The sequence below is a fragment of the Elaeis guineensis genome, chromosome 14 (assembly GCF_000442705.2).
Source record: "Elaeis guineensis isolate ETL-2024a chromosome 14, EG11, whole genome shotgun sequence".
NCBI classification, from domain to species: domain Eukaryota; kingdom Viridiplantae; phylum Streptophyta; class Magnoliopsida; order Arecales; family Arecaceae; genus Elaeis; species Elaeis guineensis.
In genome coordinates this window covers 60667368-60685962 of record NC_026006.2, presented here as the reverse complement: position 1 = coordinate 60685962, position 18595 = coordinate 60667368, and the positions used below count along the sequence as shown (strand labels likewise).

General features: G+C 51.4%; 1 pseudogene; it reads left to right on the top strand.

Moving 5' to 3' along the window:
- The first annotated feature begins 291 nt into the window (after positions 1-291).
- On the top strand, positions 292-16604 carry LOC140853649 (nicotianamine synthase-like; annotated as a pseudogene).
- The last annotated feature ends 1991 nt before the right edge of the window (positions 16605-18595 follow it).

Here is an 18595-nt window from a genome sequence, read left to right as displayed (position 1 = left end):
AACCCTAGGCGAACAGGAGTGGATTCGTCGTATGCCAAGTTCCGACCGTACCGAGGGTTGATCCGATGTCAGGCGTCTCATGAATGCCGAGCGATTCGCTGGCGTTAGATGTCTAGTCGGTGTCAGACGTCACGTCCTGTCGTCGTCAGACGTCACGTCAGCGTCAGGAGGTCGGGTGCCGGACGATTTGGTGTCAGACGACCGGATATCCGGCGCCTTCTGGGGAACGCAGACTGTCGTGGTGCGCTGTCAGGCGTCCCATCGGGAACGCGAATCGGCGCGGGCGTTTTAATGCAGAACCGCGGCCCCACTTGCCACGTGTCGGAGGTGGTTGGGCCGGCGCCCCCTGCATTTAATGGGGGCGGTGCGGCCGCCCAGGGATGGGGCGCGCCGAATCATCAGGCCACCCGGAAGCCGCCACGTGTTGCACATCCGTGAGGCTTCGGTCGGCGCGGAGACATCTCGGCTGTCGGACGGCCCTATATATATAGGACCATCCGGACTCAGGCCCCATTGTTGATATTTTGCTGCAGAAACTCTGTCCGGGCGATTTCTCAGTCGTCGCGGGCAGAGCCTTTCCTCCTGCTTCCGGAAGGGTTCGGTGCCAGTTCGTGGTCTTCCCCTCCTCTTCTTCTTCCTCCTCTTCGCTTCTTCCTCTTCTTCGCTTTCTCCTCTTCTTGTTCGGTTCCGGTGTAATGGCCGGAAATCCGACTCGGGGAGCTAGGTCGGGAAATCCGACTGACGACTCCCGGTCGACTCCGGAAGTTGAGGTTTCCTCGCTTTCGGGGCCGAACGTTGAACGGCTTCGGGAGCAGTATTGCATCCCGGAGCCGTTTCAACTCTCCGCCCCAGGGGCCGGCAGTCGGGTTAACAGCCCTCCGCCCGGCCAACTGGCGTTGTATGTCGAAGACCTTCGCGTGGGTCTTCGGCTTCCGATTCCGGAGTTCATCCGAAATTTGTTGAATTATTACGGACTCTGTCCGGCGCAACTGGCGCCGAACTCCGTCCGTCTCATAATTAGCTTCACGCTGTTGTGTCCGCTCTTGCCGACCAACCCTCGCATTTCGCTCTTCCGGGCCTTCTTTGTGCTCCGACCCCACCCTAAAGCCCGAGGGTGGTGGCTCTTCAACCCCCGGAAGGGCCTTTCCTTCATCACTGGTCTTCCATCGTCCATTCATGGGTGGAAGAACCAGTTTTTCTTTGTATCATCTTCATCTTCTTGGGGCTTTCCTTCCCACTGGGGCGTGCCACGAACCGAAGCCAATGACAACAGCCGGGTGGAGGTGGACGACCGGGAGGACTTCCACCGACTCAAAGATATGTTGGTCCCGAAGCAGAGGGAGCTTGTTACCGAACAAGCTCTCTATGATGCCGGCTTGAGCTTGATCCCCTGACTAGGTATCGCCCGATCCCCCGGTCTTCTTTCCATTCGGTCCTTGGTCCGGTTCTTTGATTAACATTTTTGTCGGTATCGCAGAAACACCTCCAAGAATGCGGCCGTCCGACGTCGAGATTCGGCAATTCGCATCAAGGAAGAGGCCGGCATCGGGGGCAGGACCTTCGCGTCCTCCGAAGAAGCCTGCTCCCGCGGTGCCGACCGTCGAAGCGTCGGTGACCGACCAATCGGAGCCCGTCATAGCGCTCGCGGCTCCGGCAGTGCCTGCGGAGGAGAGGCCGGTGGAAGGAGCGGCCGAAGGAACATCGGCGGCCTCACCGTCGGCGGTGGAGCCGGATGACGTTCGGGAAACCGAACATCATCTGGCGGCGTCTGTGGCCGCAACGGGGGTGCTGGTTCGACCTCGAGCATCCCCTCGCTGCCGGTCCCGTCGGTCGGGACGGCCGATCGAGGGAAGGCCCCGATGGACCCCGCGGATGAAATAAGGTCGGGGAGCCACACTGCGCCGCCAAGCGCACAGTTCCCCGAAGGGGCGTCGGCGTTGGCCGACCACAACCTGGCGAGGAGGTTGTGCCAGGGGATCCTCCTCCCGGCCGACGTGGAGTCGTTGAGGTCCCGGCAGGTGACCGAGATGCTGTCCAAGTTCTACCCGACCATGGTCGAGGTAAGCCTTGTTTCGCCTTCTTTTTCCTTAGAATTTTTCTAACTATGTGTTCCTGACGAAACACTTGCGTCGGCAGCTGGTCTACACCATGTCGGAGCTTGAAGCCGGTTACCGGAGGTTCGGGGCCGTTCGGGCGGCTTGGAAGGAGAGGTCGGCAGCGGCCGAAGCCGACCGAACGATGTTGGTCGACCACCTAAAGCAGTCGGCCGACCGGGAGGCTAAGTTGGTAGACGAAGTCTCCCAGCTCGGGTCCGAGCTAAGGTCGGCCAAGAAGGAGGCCAGACACAAGGGCCGGGCCGTGCGTCGTCTGCGGCACGAGCGGGATGGCGTTGCCGCCGAACTCCAAGGCGAGAGCGAGCAGCTTCGGATCAGCTTGGAGAAGCTTGCCAAAGCTGAGGAGGACTTGTCAGTCGCCCAGGCCGACGCCGACATAGCGAGGGCGGAGGCAGAGTCGGCGAAGGACTCGCTCGGCCGGGCGGAAGAAGAGGCAAGGTCGGCGAGGGAGTCGGCCAGTCGGGCGGTGGAGGACTTCCGGGCCTCCGACCAGTACCGGGAGGAGATGCTCGAGTCGGGCTTCACCTCGTACCGGGTGGGGTACGAGGACGGTCGAGATGCGGTCCAGGCCTTGTACCCGGAGCTGGACCTCAGCAGCATCGTCCCACCGGCGGTCGAGGAGCAAGCCACCGAGGAGATGGCCGACCAGCCATCGGGAGGCGTCGTCGTGGCGGAGGAAGCCGTCCCGGAGCGAGTGGCGCCGACTGCCAGCCCACCGCCGACCGAAGGTCCTGCTTCGACCGTCGACCCAGCGCCGATCGTGGTCGACACACCGGTCATCCCCGATCTTCCGTCGGTCGAGGAGATTGACACAGAAGGGTGATCGGGCCTTGCCGACTTTTGTTTCCTTTGTCTTTTTCCTTTTTGGAATACTTGTAATCGGGCTTCGATCCGACTTTGTAAACTTTCTTTGAACTTTGAATGAAAGCTTCTTTCACTTTATCCTTCGTCTGTTTCTTTCATGTGTGTTGCTGAATGTCTTCGTGAGTCGCTAACTTATGTAAGTCGCTAACCCCCATAGGTCGGTTAGGACGTTCGGCAACTCGTACCGCCACGAAGGTAGAGTAGGTCCCGACTTTGGATCGGCCTCTGGTAGTCAAGGTCGTCAGTCGGGCGCGTCCGTTGAGTCGGGAGCCGACCGACCATGATAAAGGTTCGGTAGTCGGGTCCCCTCTGACGCGTTCAGTTGAATGTCTTCCGACGCATTCGATCGAGGGAGCACCGATAAGTCGGACCCCGATACCCTTGTGTCGGGTATCCGTACTGCGCCTCACGATATGCGGTGGTAAGCCGGATATCTTTCGACCGACCGTAGCCTGGTCGGTGAATTATGAATACGACTGAGGTCGTATTGTGCGATAGACGGTGGTAAGCCGAATATCCCTCGACCGGCCGTAGCTCGGTCGGGAGTCGCGACGTCGGTCGCGTAGGCATTTCGCCTTTCTTTGGTCGGGGCTTGACCGGCATGTCAGCCGATGGTATGGCCCGAAAGTTCGACCGTAGAAGGAGTGTCAACTCCCGTTAGTACAGATGCACCGGTCCTTGTAAGGGTCCGATGTGTCGTCGAAGGTCGAAGGAGTGCAACTCCCGTTGTCATGGATACATCGGTCCTGGTAAGGGTCCGATTCATCGTCGACCGTCGAAGGAGTGTCAACTCCCGTTCATATGGGTGCACCGGTCCTTGTGAGAGTCCGATCCGTTACCGACGATAAGGTCGTCGGTTTCAGGCGGATACCAAGTCCAAGTCGGCATGTCGGGGGTTGGGCTTGGTGAGCTCCGTTCGTTAGTCGAAGAGTTAAAACTCCGAGATTTCAAATCGAGTTTGTATTCCGACTGAACAATTACAAAGTTCATTGGTAATACAACTTCAAGTTGTCGGCGTTCCAAGTTCGGGGAATGGGTTTCCCTTCAAGGGTCTCCAGTCGGTAGGCCCTCGGACCATAAGTGTCTGCTACCTTGTATGGCCTTTCCAGTTTGGAGCCAACTTTCCTTGGTCCAGAGGCTTCGAGACCTCTGCCTTCCTCAGGACTAAGTCACCAGCCCTGAAAAGCCTTGGTCGGACCTTGGCGTTGTAATACCGAGCGACTTTCTGTCGGTACGAAGCCATGCGAATTTGAGCCTCGTCTCGTAGTTCGGAGAGGAGGTCTAGGTCGGCCCTCCGACTCTCGGAGTTGTCCGGCTCTCGATACCGCTCGACTCTTGAAGACGGCAGTCCAATCTCGAGTGGGATCATCGCCTCCGTCCCGTAGGCTAAGCTGAAAGGCGACTCCCCGATTGGAACGCGGGGGGTCGTTCGGTAAGCCCACAGAACGGAGCCTAGCTCGTCAACCCAGAGGCCTTTGGCTTCGTTTAGTCGGGTCTTGAGTCCGTGGAGCAAGGTCCGGTTGGTCACCTCGACTTCGCCGTTGGACTGTGGGTGCCGACTGAAGTCAGTCGGTGCTTGATGTGGAACCTGGCGCAGAAGTCTCTGAAGTCCTGGTTGTCGAATTACCGTCCGTTGTCGGTGATGATGGTGTGCGGCAATCCGAACCTGAAGATGATGGATTTCTGGATAAAGTTCTCCATCTTCTGCTCGGTAATCTGCGTCAGGGGCTCGGCCTCCACCCATTTGGTGAAGTAGTCGATGGCGACGACTATGAATTTTCTCTGACCCGACGCTGAGGAAAAGGACCGAGAATGTCGACCCCCCACTGGGCGAAGGGCCATGGAGCGACAATAGGGGCAATTTGGCTGGCCGGTTGGTGCTGAATGTTGGCGTACTTCTGACAAGGTTCGCACCTCCGGACCAACTCGGCTGCGTCCTTCTTCATAGTAGGCCAGTAGTAGCCCTGTCGCAGGACTTTGTAGGCCAGGGACTTGCCCCCCAAGTGATTCCCGCAAATTCCTTCGTGAACCTCTCGGAGAGCGTAGTCGGCGTCGGTCGGTCCCAAGCACCTAAACAAGGGGAGGGAGAATGACCTCTTATAGAGTCGCCATCCAGGATTACGTATTGGGAGGCCGACCATCGGAGTCGCTTGGCCTCCGCGGGATCTTCAGGGCCGATCCCGTCGGTCAGATACCGAACGATCGGGTCCATCCACTTGGTTCGGCCGCTAGTTGTGCACTCATCGACCCGATCGACGCTCGACTGCTCGAGGTTCTCCACGAACGTCCGACCCAAAGAGTCGAAGGCTGAAGTCGCCAGTCTGGAGAGTGCGTCGGCACGGGCGTTCTCCGACCTAGAGATGTGGGAAATTTCAAAATACCTGAGGCGTGCTACGAGGTCCTTCACTTTCTGAAGGTATTTGACCATGGTCGGATCTCGTGCCTCGAATTCGTCCTTGACCTGCCCCACATCAGCTGAGAGTCGGAGAATGCCCGGAGGCTGTCGACGCCCAGTTCCCTCGCCATCCTCAAGCCAGCGAGGAGTGCTTCGTATTCGGCTTGGTTGTTGGAGGCCTTGAAGTCGAATCGGAGGCGTACTCGGTGACCACCCCATCCGAATTCGTGAGCAGGAGCCCGCCCCGCTCCCCTGAGCGTTTGAAGCCCGTCGATGTGCAGTACCCAGGTGGAGACCGGGTCTGGCTTGGAGACCGCGTCTCGTCCTGGGTCTTCAGCTCCCGACCCTTGGTCGGTTGTCGGGCACTCGGCGATGAAGTCGGCCAAGACCTGAGCCTTCAGGCAGGCCCGGTCGGTACTGAATGTCGAACTCGCTGAGCTTCATCGCCCACTTTGCCAGTCGTCCAGATGTGTCCGGTCGGTGCAATATCGCCCTCAGGGGCTGGTTGGTGAGCACCACTATGGCATGAGCCTGGAAGTATGGACGGAGTCGTTGCGCGGAGACGGTCAGGGTGAAATCATCTTTTCCGTCTCGAATATCTGGCTTCGGCGCCGTGAGCACCTTGCTGATGTAGTAGATAGGCTGATGGGTTCGGTTCTCGTTTTCTCGGACAGCACCGAACTGATCGCCTCAGAAGATGTGGCCAAGTAGAGATACAAGTTCTCCCGACCTGCGGCTTTACGAGCAGCGGTGGGGAAGTCAAGTACTTCTTCAGGTCTTCGAAGGCCCGTTGGCATTCATCCGACCAAGAAAAACTATTTGCGTGGCGCAAAGTTTTGAAAAACGGGAGGCACCTTTCAGCTGATCGAGAAATGAATCGGCTAAGAGCGACGATTTTTCCGTTAGCTGTTGGACCTCCTTCTTGGTGTTCGGATGACGCATGTCGAGGATTGCCTTTATTTTCTCAGGGTTGGCCTCAATCCCTCTCTGAGAAATGAGGAATCCGAGGAACTTCCCTGAGGTCACCCCAAAAGCGCACTTGGTCGGGTTGAGCTTCATTCGGTGTTGTCGAAGGGTGCGGAAGGTTTCCTCGAGATCCCGAACATGATCCGGGATCTGCATGCTCTTCACCAGCATGTCGTCCACGTACACCTCCATGTTGCGCCCGATCTGGTCTTTAAAGACCTTATTGACAAGTCGCTGGTAGGTGGCGCCGGCGTTCTTCAGTCCGAAGGGCATCACCCGGTAACAGTAGAGGCCCTTGGGAGTCACGAAGGCGGTATGCTCCTCGTCTTCAGGCGCCATCCGGATCTGGTTGTATCCGACGAAGGCGTCCATGAAGCTGAGCAGTCGAAATTCGGACGTCGCGTCCACCAGCTGGTCGATCTTGGGAAGTGGGAAGCTGTCTTTCGGGCAGGCTCGGTTGAGGTCGGTATAGTCGATGCAGATCCTCCACTTCCCGTTGGCTTTTTTGACCATGACAACATTGACGAGCCAATCGGGATACGTGGATTTTCGGATGAAGCCCGCTTCGAGTAGCTTGTGCACTTCTTCGTCGATGGCCCTCTGCCTCTCTGGAGCGAAAGACCTTTTCTTCCGCCTCACCGACCTCATCGTCGGGTCGATGTTGAGTCGGTGGGTTATTGTTTCTGGGGGGATGCCCGACATATCTGCTGCCGACCAAGCAAATATGTCGGCATTGGCCTTCAGCAGCTCCATCAGTCGTCGTCGTTCGGGGTCGGGCAGTTGAGACCCGACCCAAACTCTCCGATCCAGATTTTCCGCTATCGGGATCGCCACGAGCTGCTCGGCCGGCGAACCTCGCTCTTCCTCCTCCCGTTGGTCCAGCTTGTCGATTGTCAAGGAGCCCTTCGACTCGTCGCTTTGAGCGGAGATCTGGAAGCACCGTCGGACGAGCTGTTGATCCCCGCGCATCTCTCCGATTCCATTTTTGGTCGGAAATCGAACGAGGAGATGGTACGTCGAAACGATCGCTTTGAGGGCGTTCAGTCCGGGTCGTCCAAGGATGGCGTTGTAGGCCGAAGAAACTTGGACGACCGCGAAAGTTAAGTGGACCGTGCTTTGCCGTGGTTCGGTGCCGGCCGTCACGGGCAGGGTAATTTCTCCCTCTGTCGTGACGGCTTCTCCGGCGAAGCCGATCAAGGGAATAGAGACCCTCTTAAGTCGGTCGGTTGACAGTCGCATCCGGGAGAAGGTCGAGTAAAACAAAACATTTGTCGAACTTCCATTATCAACAAAAATTCTTTTTACATCATAATTTGCTATTGTTGCTGACACAACAACGGCATCGTCATGGGGAGTTTGGATGCCCCGAACGTCTTCCTCCGTAAAAGTGATCACGTCGTCCGGGCGTAGCTTTTTCGTTGGCTCCCCTCCCGCAGACGTCCCCGGGCCCAGCCGCTTGGAGATCATGTTGATGACTCCGGCCGTCGGCTGATTAGTCGCCGCTTCTTCAGTCGGCTGGGGTCGCCGATCGGCAATGGGTTGGGTCGGCAGACCCTTCCAAAATTTGCCGAGATACCCCCGCGGATGAGAGCTTCGATCTCATCCTTCAGCTGGATGCACTGCTCGGTGTTGTGGCCGTGGCCTCGGTGAAATCGGCAGTACTTCCATCGTTCGAGGCCCTTTGCCTTCAGAGGCGGAGGCCGTCGTAGGTATTGTTCCCCCTCAATCTCCATCAGAATCTGTGCACGAGGAGCGGAGAGAGGAGTGTAAGAATCATACCTGGGGCGTGCCGGCCTCGGAGTCTGTTGCCTCGAAATTTGTTGCCGGGGTGACTTTTGGATTCGTCGGGGTGGTGAGACCCGACTATCGGTCGGGGGCCTGCTGGGTTCGGCAGGTTCCCGACCTTTCCTCCGCTTCTCCTTCGGGCCTCTGGGTTCGGCCAAGCGTCGGTCGGATGCCCCTTCATCCACGCGCATATACTTGTAAGCGTGCTCCAGTAGCTCGGCGTACGTCCGGGGGAGGATCTTGTCCAGAGAGTAGGTGAATCGGGATGCCCTCAGCCCCCGCTTCATGGCTGAGATAGCCATATCTTCGTTGAGGTCCCGGACCTCAAGCATGGCCGTGTTGAATCGCGCCACGAAGTGTCGGAGCGTCTCATTTTCCCCCTGTTTGAGGGAGAAAAGGCTGTCCGACATTCGCGGCGGCTTCCGACTGGTGCTGAAGTGGGCCACGAACGAGTGCTCGAGCTGCCCGAAGGAGTGGATACTTCCCGATCGGAGATCGGAGTATCAGGCCCTGGCAGCCTTGCGGAGTGTGGCGGGGAAGCCGATGCAAAAAAGAGCGTCGGTTGCCCCTTGGATCGTCATGAGAGCTTTGTAGCTCTCAAGGTGGTCGATCGGGTCGGTGGAGCCGTCGTATGGCTCCACGTGCGGCATCTTGAACCGACTGGGAATCGGTTCGTCGAGAACTAGTCGGGAGAGAGGTTGGGCGGTCTGGAAGTCGACGTCGTTCGAAGACTTCTGGCCGTCCACCTGCAACTGCGCGAGCCGGCGGTCGATCTCCTCGAATCGACGCTCGTAGTTGTCCGCCCGTCGGTGCTGGGAGACCCCAGGAGTGGAGTCTCCAGAAGATTCCGAAGGGGAGGCGGACGGCGTTCGCGGCCGCTTCTCTTTCCTCCCCGTTCCAGCAGAGAAGGAGAGGGCTGGTGGGACCGTCGGGCATCGCGCCATGGCCGTCCCTCCTCCTCTCCGTGGGATCGCTGTTGAGGGCGCTCGTGCGGAGGTGACGGAGACCGGCGCGGTCGTCGGCGGCTGCTCTTGGAAGGCATCGGACGGGCCGCCGGCTGTTGCTGGAGGCTCTTGACTGCGTCCGTCAGTACGGTCATCTGCCGTACGATGGCCGCGATCTGCGCCTCTGTGGTCACTGCGGGGCGTGGAGAGCTAGGCTCCGCCGCTGATGGTGGTGGGGAGGCCTCTTCCCGGTGGGAGGAACGCCTCGCCGACCCGGTGACCCTCGATCGTTGGGCTCTTGTCTTCGTCATCGTGCTCCCCCCTACCTGGCGCGCCAATCTGTTGCTGCCAATTGCCTCATCGTCCGATCGCCGGGGAACGTGCACCTGTAAAAATGAGAAGTCCACACTGACCGGAGGCGGCTCCGGCGGGGACCCTCCGACGGTCAAGTCAGAGAAGTGACTGGGCAACAGTGAAATGAAGGCAGAGAGCTCAATCGAGAGAGGGAGGGAGAGAGGAGCGAGCCTGTGGTCTCGAGGTCGAGAAGTGGACTGATCCCTTGCACTGTTGCCCTCCTCGATATATATAGTGGAGCGGGTATGGCGCCGTCATTAATGGCGCGGACAATTGAGGAACTGTCAACTCACTGTAGATTGTCAGAGTCACCGTGAAAGTGTCACGTCGCCGTGGGGCTGTCAAATCACCAGGGTTGACAACGCCCTCGACGGGACAATGCCCCTAGAAGTCCGTGCCGCATGTTGCTGTCAGGACTGGCAAGGTCTGGCGGCTGTACGGCGATCGGAGGAGCCGACCGACCCTAGGTCGGTGGCCAGCTGAGTGGCGTCGGGCCCCTCCGTTGGTCGGCGAGCCTTGCGTGAGTCGGCCATCAGACTTCTAGGTTCAGTCGGTCGGGAAAAGCATGCCTGGCCGACACATCCTCAGTCGGTTGTAGGCCGTTAATTGGCCGGTGATGGCGCCCGTCGGTCGGTCCCTCCGTCCGTCGGTCGGTCGGTCGGTCCCTCCGTCCGTCAGTCGGTCGGTCGGTCCCTTCGTCTGTCGGTCGGTCGGTCGGTCGGACGGTCTCTCCATTCGTCGGTCAGTCGATCGGTCTCTCCATCCATCGATCGGTCGGTCGGTCTCTCCGTTCGTCGGTCGATCGATCGATGGGTATACCCAACAAGTACCATTCTTAAGTAGCACTTAGTGATGAACTAAACTAATAATGCCTCTGAAGGAAGGAAAATATGGGCCTTTCGTGTGTATCGACGAAAGGAATCGGCCGTATGGTTGAGGGGACCCGCCACTTCTTGGGTCCCTCATCATTTTGTTTTAGTAATCAGGGGAGTTCAAGAGTGATTACATGAGCTGATTGGAATATTGGAAGCTAGATTCTCTTAACCCTTTGGTTTCACACTAGGTAATAGCCACTGCATCCTATGCCGAGAAATTAAATTAAATGGATGGTCCAAAGGGGGTTTGGGTTGTATCTTTCGCATAAAAGAATGATTTACCTTCTTTCATGACATCATCATTGGATTGTGCAATGAACACTTTAAGATTTGTACAAGCTGATAGAGGGAAGAGTTGGGAGTGTTCTGAGATCTATACAAACATGAGTTCCGATAGTTCACATCATAAAAAAGATCAACCGCTCTTTCATGCAAAAAATACAACCTGAACCCTCAAAAGTGAGGCATGAAGAGTTGGTGTCAAGTACAAGCACATGGGGCATTTTTTGTGTGCTGGCTTGTTGGGGCCTTGCTATTGTTTATGCTTTTTGTGTTGATGAGAATCCTCTAAGATCATCTAGGGTTGTTGAGGACTGATCATGGATTGCTGCTCCTTAATATCTACCCTAGCGAAAGATTTATAAGAGGATTTTAAGTCGCTTATCGATTTAAGAAAGTACATAGCAATGCCATAAAATTTGCGAGTGAAATAATTATAGCAGATTATACATTGACCATTCTATATGTGTTGGACTGTTCAAATACATTTAATAAAAGTCATTATATAAATATAGAAAAATAATCAGGCCTGTTTGATATTCTTGTTGTTTTTGTGCTTTTATTTTTTTATAAATAACTGAAATACTACATAGAGATTGATGTTGGAGATAGTATTTGTAAGAACTTTTGCCATACTTTGCTTTTGTTTTCACTTATTGTAACAGCAATAAATTGTTGCCCACAAAAGCTTTAAGGATTTAACTAAAAGTAAAAGAACGTCACCGTAAATATTTTTCAAAACTAGTTCAATTTTTTTTTTTAATTTTAAAATAAAGAAAAATGAAAGCAATACAAAAAGGTCCCCAATTTTTGAAGTTGTATCTAGTGATTGAAGTCAACCAATCAAATGAAGGCATATTCATTTTACAAAGTAAATATGCAAAGGAGATTTTGGAGAAATTAAACATGGAGAAGTGTAATTCTAGCAACATCCCAATCGAATACAACACCAAATTGAGCAAAGATGGAGAAGAAGATCTTGTCAATCCAACATATTATAAAAGTTTGGTTGGAAGCTTAAGATATCTTACAAGTACAAAGTCGGATATTGCCTATAGTGTTGGAGTTATAAGTCATTACATGGAGAAACCAGGAATGAATCACTTAATTGCCACAAAAAGAATTCTTCAATATATCAAAGGTACACAAGATTATGATATTTTTTATTCATCTACTAATCCAATAAAGCTAGTTAGATTTTATAATAGCAATTGGACTGGAGATATTGATGATAGAAAAAGTATAAATAGATTTATTTTTTATATTGGAGATGCCGCGTTCATATGGTTTTAAAGAAGCAACAAATTGTTACACTTTCATCTTATGAAGTGGAGTATGTTACAGTAGCAAATTGTGTTTGTCATGCACTATGGCTTCAAAGACTTCTACAAGAAATGAAGATTTCACAAGTGTAGCCAACAAGCATTTTTGTTGACAATAAATCGGCTATAAAACTTGTCAAAAATTCAGTCTTTCATGATCGGAGTAATCACATCGATACAAGGTTTTATTTCATTCGAGATTGTATCAAAGATAAAGAGGTACAACTTCTCCACATTCTAATAAAAGATCAAGTAGCCGATATCTTGACAAAATCTCTCAAGGTGGCGAATTTTGAAAAGCTAAGAAGCATGCTTGGAGTCATAAAGGTTTAAGTTTAAGGGGGTGTTGGAATTAAACTTGATTTCTCTAGAAGGCCCTACGAATATAAAAGAAAGATTTCTCTAGAAAGTCTTACAAATATAGAAGAAAGATTTTTCTAAAAGGCCTTACGAATATAGTAGGAGGATTTCTCTAGAAGGCTCTACAAAAATCAAAGATTTTTGTCATAAAATTCTAAAATAACTAGTATATAGAAGATTCCATAAAGTCCTATAAATATCTCTTGCAATCCTTTTCTTGTAACCAAGTGAAGTTTTTAAAATTCAAGTCTTTCTTATTTATCTATCCTCTATTCTTGCTCTTTTTCTATAATAGAATTTCTTACTACTCCCTCCTAAATCCATCAAATTGAACATCAAAGCTTGAAAGGTCTTCCCACCTTATGCTGGACCTACTTGCTCGAAGGGAAACACCAAAGCTTGATAAAATATTGCCGACCGCTTTCATGTTCCAACATTGTAATGGCAAATCAAGGAGGCTAGCGGCCACCTTGCATTTAAGATTATGAGACATGCCTCCAATCGTTTGATTCCAATGGTCAACTCGCAAGCTAAAACCATCTCCATGAATAAGATTGGAAGCCACAAGATTTTGAACCACTGTGAAAGATGGACAAGCAATGAAAAAACAGTTCGATCTTGGGAGTTTACAAATGGTCCAAGACCTAGGGGCGTTGGCTTTTTGGGCGAGGGTTGAAGTGACATGGTCCATTTTAATTAGATGCCCTAAAGCTTCCACAAAAGCCGCTCTCATCAAATAGTCCTGAGATTCTCAATTTATAAAAGTATGGAATGAATGTCATAGCCTTGCGAACCAATGGGATGAGTGGAGGGATATCAGGAAGGGGGCAGTTGGAGAGCAGGCATTCCATGTTTGAAGAGTTTTTGATGATTGTCGCTGTAGGTGAAGAAGGTTTAAGGTGAGATATAAGGATTTGCGATGGGGGTTTCCAGTAATTCCAGAAGATATGGCCAAACTTGCGACAGGAGAAATACTTAACCGGATTTCAGTGGTTTAGTTTTATGTGGTCACGATCTCCACATCTGAAGTATACCCCTTCTTAAAGGGATGGAGAGGGTAGGTAATCAGGTCTGCATGACCTAAGCATGGAGAGTTTGGAAGATTACCTCGAGCAGTGAGAGCCGAGGATGGGATTTTGGTTGGTGAAGCAGCGATAGTGGTCCGATCGGCGTAGGTTTCCTTGACTACTTCGGTGAAGGATTGAATTCTTTGAGTCGAGGGAGGGATACAAATCTCTTCTGGAGCAGTGTGATGGTGCCGTTGTGATAGGAAAGGACCCAATATCCCATCGCTCGAGGATGGAGGTTGAAGCCATGAGGAGACGATCGTAAGAGGCGGAGGCCTCTTTCCTAGTGGGACAGTGTTTGCACCTGTTAAAGGTGTGAGATCACATTCAATGAAGTCAGAGGGAATAAGAGTTTTGGATCTGACAGTCAGCTATCGATCAACTACTTTTCTGACAAGAAAAGCTCGATCATCCTTAGATGTTCGTGCCCCTCGCAAAAGCCATGATGGAGGAGATATATCAGGAGAAGACATATTTCTGTGGGGGATATGGCTCTCTTCTGAAGCAAACATTCAGGTTTTAGAAGCCGAAAAAGGCAGACGCTGAAAGTGAGAGTATCCCTGCCTCCATGGGAGAGGAGATAAGCGAAAAGGGTGAAAGTGTCGAATTGTATGGCACTGTAGACGTCGAGAATTTTTACTAGGCCGAGAATGGTAGTAATGGCCATGACTTCGATGTTTCATGGAAAACATATGAGTCCACACGTTGATGTGTGAGGCAAGTGGTTTGAGAAAGTAAGTGGTTTTGGATAAAACTTCAATGATCAGATCGATTATGGAAAAACTTATGATCGGACCGTCATCGCCTGTCACGTCTCCAAAGCACACCGTGTGTATGTAATGTACTAAGAAAATATGAATGGATAAACCCCTGGAGAATTATGTGATGTTTATCAAAACTATTCAAATATCTTTAGAATTTATCTATTTTTATTTTTTTAATATTTTAATATAAGCATAAACACACGTGGCATGCTTCGGAGACGTGGCAAGCGATGATGGTCCATAGAAGTTCTATTCAATGGTTTTGCGGGGGTGTGAGGGGATTACTTCCCTGTCGGGCGGATTGATGGGATGGGAATCAGGAGCAGCTACCTGGACGTGCAGAGCAGACTTTCCCGTTCCTACATGAGCTAAGCATCGCTTTTGGAAAGGTGGCAAGAAAGTTTTTGAGGATTGTTGAAAGAGTTGAGAGGAGCCATGGAGGTTTCTCTCCAGAGCTTATCTCACTGAGAGGAGCCATGGGGGTTCCTAGAGCTGCACACACTCTAGTTCTTTTAATAAAAGATTAGCATAGAACAGCACACAGCGGTGGTCAGGCCCGAAGTAGCCAGCTCATACCCATTTTTAACCGGGGCCCATGTACTCCACAGCTCGCTATCCCCGTAGTGGGCCGGCCTGTCGTTCCCTCCCCAGAGGGCATATTCGGTATACCCAGTGTGAAAAGGAAACTGGTACCAGAATCCAGTAGTGAATTACCATTAAATCCTATGATTGACTCTACTCTTGAGTTCCCTCATTACTACAATAAATTATAGGTATATAGACGATGGACGGCTCCCCTTTCTCTGAATATCCACACATGAATCGGTATCTGCCATCTGTAACTGTTGATAGAACAGGTGCTGTCATCAGAAAACCAGTGGCGCAAAGGAAATGAAAGACCACAATTGGTGGGGTCCATCAACAGCCATCCCTTTCCAACCCTATCCATCCACCACCCTTGAGGGTCCACCCCGCACTGCCCATATATACACTCCACCACCCCTTCAACCCTTGTAGGGGAGGGTGGCGTGTACGTGCCTAGAGAACCTCTCCCCCAAGTCCTAGCCTCCTCTTTCTGTGCTCGCGTCCAGCCTATACACAACCCTCGTGGGGATCCAAAAAGAGAAGTTAGTAGAAAAAATCTCAGAGATCCATGACAGCATCTCCAAGCTCCCAAGCCTCACCCCTTCCAAGGAAGTGAACACCCTCTTCACCGAGCTAGTTCTCACCTGCATCCCTCCAAGCCCCATAGATGTGTCCAAGCTTAGCAAAGGAGTCCAGGAGATGAGATCCAAGCTCATCCAACTGTGTAGCGAGGCCGAAGGCCTCTTGGAAAGCCACTACTCTGACATTCTAGCGAACACCTACGACAACCCAATGGATCACCTGGACCTCTTCCCATACTATTCCAACTGTCTACAACTAAGCGTACTGGAGTACACCTTGTTGGCTCGGCACGCCACGAGCCCACCAGCCTGGGTGGCCTTCGTGGGCTCGGGGCCTCTGGCTTAGAGCTCGCTGGTGCTGGCCGTGCGGCACATGAGGCGGCCCGGTTCCACAGCTACGACGTGGACCCCAGCGCGGCCATGCGGGCGCGGCGCCTGGTGCGGCCCGACCCGGACGTGGGTGGGCTCGTAGCCTCTGGCTTAGAGCTCGCTGGTGCTGGCCGCGCGGCACATGAGGGCGGCCCGGTTCCACAAATGCGACGTGGACCCCAGCGCGGCCGCGCGGCCGCGGCGCCTGGTGCGGGCCGACCCGGACGTGGGCGCGCGCCTGGCCTTCCGCACCGCGGATCTCTTCGGACTCACCCGCGAGCTCGCCTCCCACGACGCGGGCTTCCTGGCCGCGCTCGTCGGCGTGGCGCGCGAGGAGAAACTCCGAGCCGTCGAACACCTGGCGCGGCACATGGCGCCCGGCGCGTACCTGGTCCTCCGTAGCGCCCACGGGGCCCGGGCCTTTCTCTACCCTGTGGTCGAGCCCGGAGATCTCAAGGGGTTCGAGGTGTTGTCGGTTTACCACCCAAGTGATGAGGTCATAAACTCGGTGATTATAGCAAGGAAAGTGCCACATGGTGGGGTGGGGACGGGGGGCAGTGATGAGGACCTGCAAGTGCTGTGAGATGATGCAAGGGATGAATCACTTGGGGCATGGTGCCATGATGGAGGAGATGGCACTGGAGGAGCTGCCCTCGTGAGAGTGGGAGAGACAAAGAATGTCTTGTTGAATTGGTGGCTGGCAAGATGTTGTGTCGTTTTTATGTGCTCATTCTGGTCTATGGTTTACCATAAATTGTGTTTTGGCTTTACAAGTGTTTAGTGGTAGGTGGTATCATATCAATATTTTCAACCGAAAAATTCTGCAACTAGCTCAATGACTGCCACTTAATCATCTTAACATATCCCCGTTGAGATGGTTATAGAAGTTTTTAGTTCAAAATGCTGATGTAGCATCTTTCCATTGACTTTATCTACAGCACACGTGGTGGAATAAGTCTATCAAGGATTCCTTGCACAGAGCACACCAGGACCAGCATGACCCTGAGCCCATGAAGGCCAGTCGACTTGCCGGGCTTACAACGTTTTTTCCAATAGGCTTAGTTGTAGATATAGTTGTAGTATAGGAAGAGGTCCGAGAAATCCATTGGGTTGTCATGTAGTGTTGGCCAGGGTGTCAGAATATAGTGGCTTTCCAAGAGGCCTTCAGCCTCGCCACACAGTTTGATAAGCTAGGATCTCATCTCTTGGACTCCTTTGATTAGCTTGGACACATCTATGGGGCTTGGAGGGGATGTACGTGAGAACTAGCTTGTTGAAGAGGGTGTTCACTTCCTTGGATAGGGCTGAGGCTTGGGAGCTTTGAGATGCTGCGTGTCATGGATCTCTGAGTTTATTTGCACTAATCCCTCTTCTTCTTGGCTGCTCATCTCCATGGCAGGTTAACTGCATCACTGGCTAACATTACACATGTCCCTTGGAAGGGTTGAAGGGGTGGTGGAGTGTTTACATGGGAATTGTTTGTGGCCCCCATGGCTAATGGATTTAAGCAGGATGGAAAGCGATGGTTCCCGGCGAGCTGCGGCGTATTCTTGTCGTTTGGGCCTTTGTGTAGTATGATTGCGTTGCACCTCAAAGCAAGCCTTGCACTTAGTGATACATTAAACTATAGTAGTACCATTCTTTTCTCTTTTTCCTTTTTTGACCGAATATAATAGTAATAGTACCATTCTTAAGTAGCACTTAGTGATGAACTAAACTAATAATGCCCCTGAAGGAAGGAAAATATGGACCTTTCGTGTGTATCGACGAAAGGAATCGGCCGTATGGTTGAGGGGACCCGCCAATTCTTGGGTCCCTCATCATTTTGTTTTAGTAATCAGGGGAGTTCAAGAGTGATTACATGAGCTGATTGGAATATTGGAAGCTAGATTCTCTTAACCCTTTGGTTTCACACTAGGTAATAGCCACTGCATCCTATGCCGAGAAATTAAATTAAATGGATGGTCCAAAGGGGGTTTGGGTTGTATCTTTCGCATAAAAGAATGATTTACCTTCTTTCATGACATCACCATTGGATTGTGCAATGAACACTTTAAGATTTATACAAGCTGATAGAGGGAAGAGATGGGAGTGTTTTGAGATCCATACAAACATGAGATCCGATGGTTCGTGTCATAAAAAAGATCAATTTCATGCAAAAAATACAACCTGATCCCTCAAAAGTGAGGCATGAAGAGTTGGTGTCAAGTACAAGCACATGGAGCATTTTTTGTGTGCCGATTTGTTGGGGCCTTGCTATTGTTTATGCTTTTTGTGTTGATGAGAATCCTCCAGAATCATCTAGGGTTGTTGAGGACTGATCATGGATTGCTTCTCCTTAATATCTACCCTAGCGAAAGATTTATAAGAGGATTTTAAGTCGCTTATCGATTTAAGAAAGTACATAGCAATGCCATAAAATTTGCGAGTGAAATAATGATAGCAAATTATACATTGACCATTCTATATGTGTTGGACTGTTCAAATACATTTAATAAAAGTCATTATATAAATATAGAAAAATAATCAGACCTGTTTGATATTCTTGTTGTTTTTATGCTTTTATTTTTTTATAAATAACTGAAATACTACATAGAGATTGATGTTGGAGATAGTATTTCTAAGGAACTTTTGCCATACTTTGCTTTTGTTTTCACTTATTGTAACAGCAATAAATTGTTGTCCACAAAAGCTTTAAGGATTTAACTAAAAGTAAAAGAACGACGCCGTAAATATTCTTCAAAACTAGTTCCATTTTTTTTTATTTTAAAATAAAGAAAAATGAAAGCAATACAAAAAGGTCCCCAACTTTTGAAGTTGTATCTAGAAAGCATTGTGATTGAATTCCAGGTGACCAAAAAAAAGAAAAAAAATATATATTATGTTTCATAAAATTTTGGACTACTTTGCCACGCGTAACGTGGGTAACCTTCGAAAGAGTTTGTGATGCTTTAGAAGAAGGATATTTTTG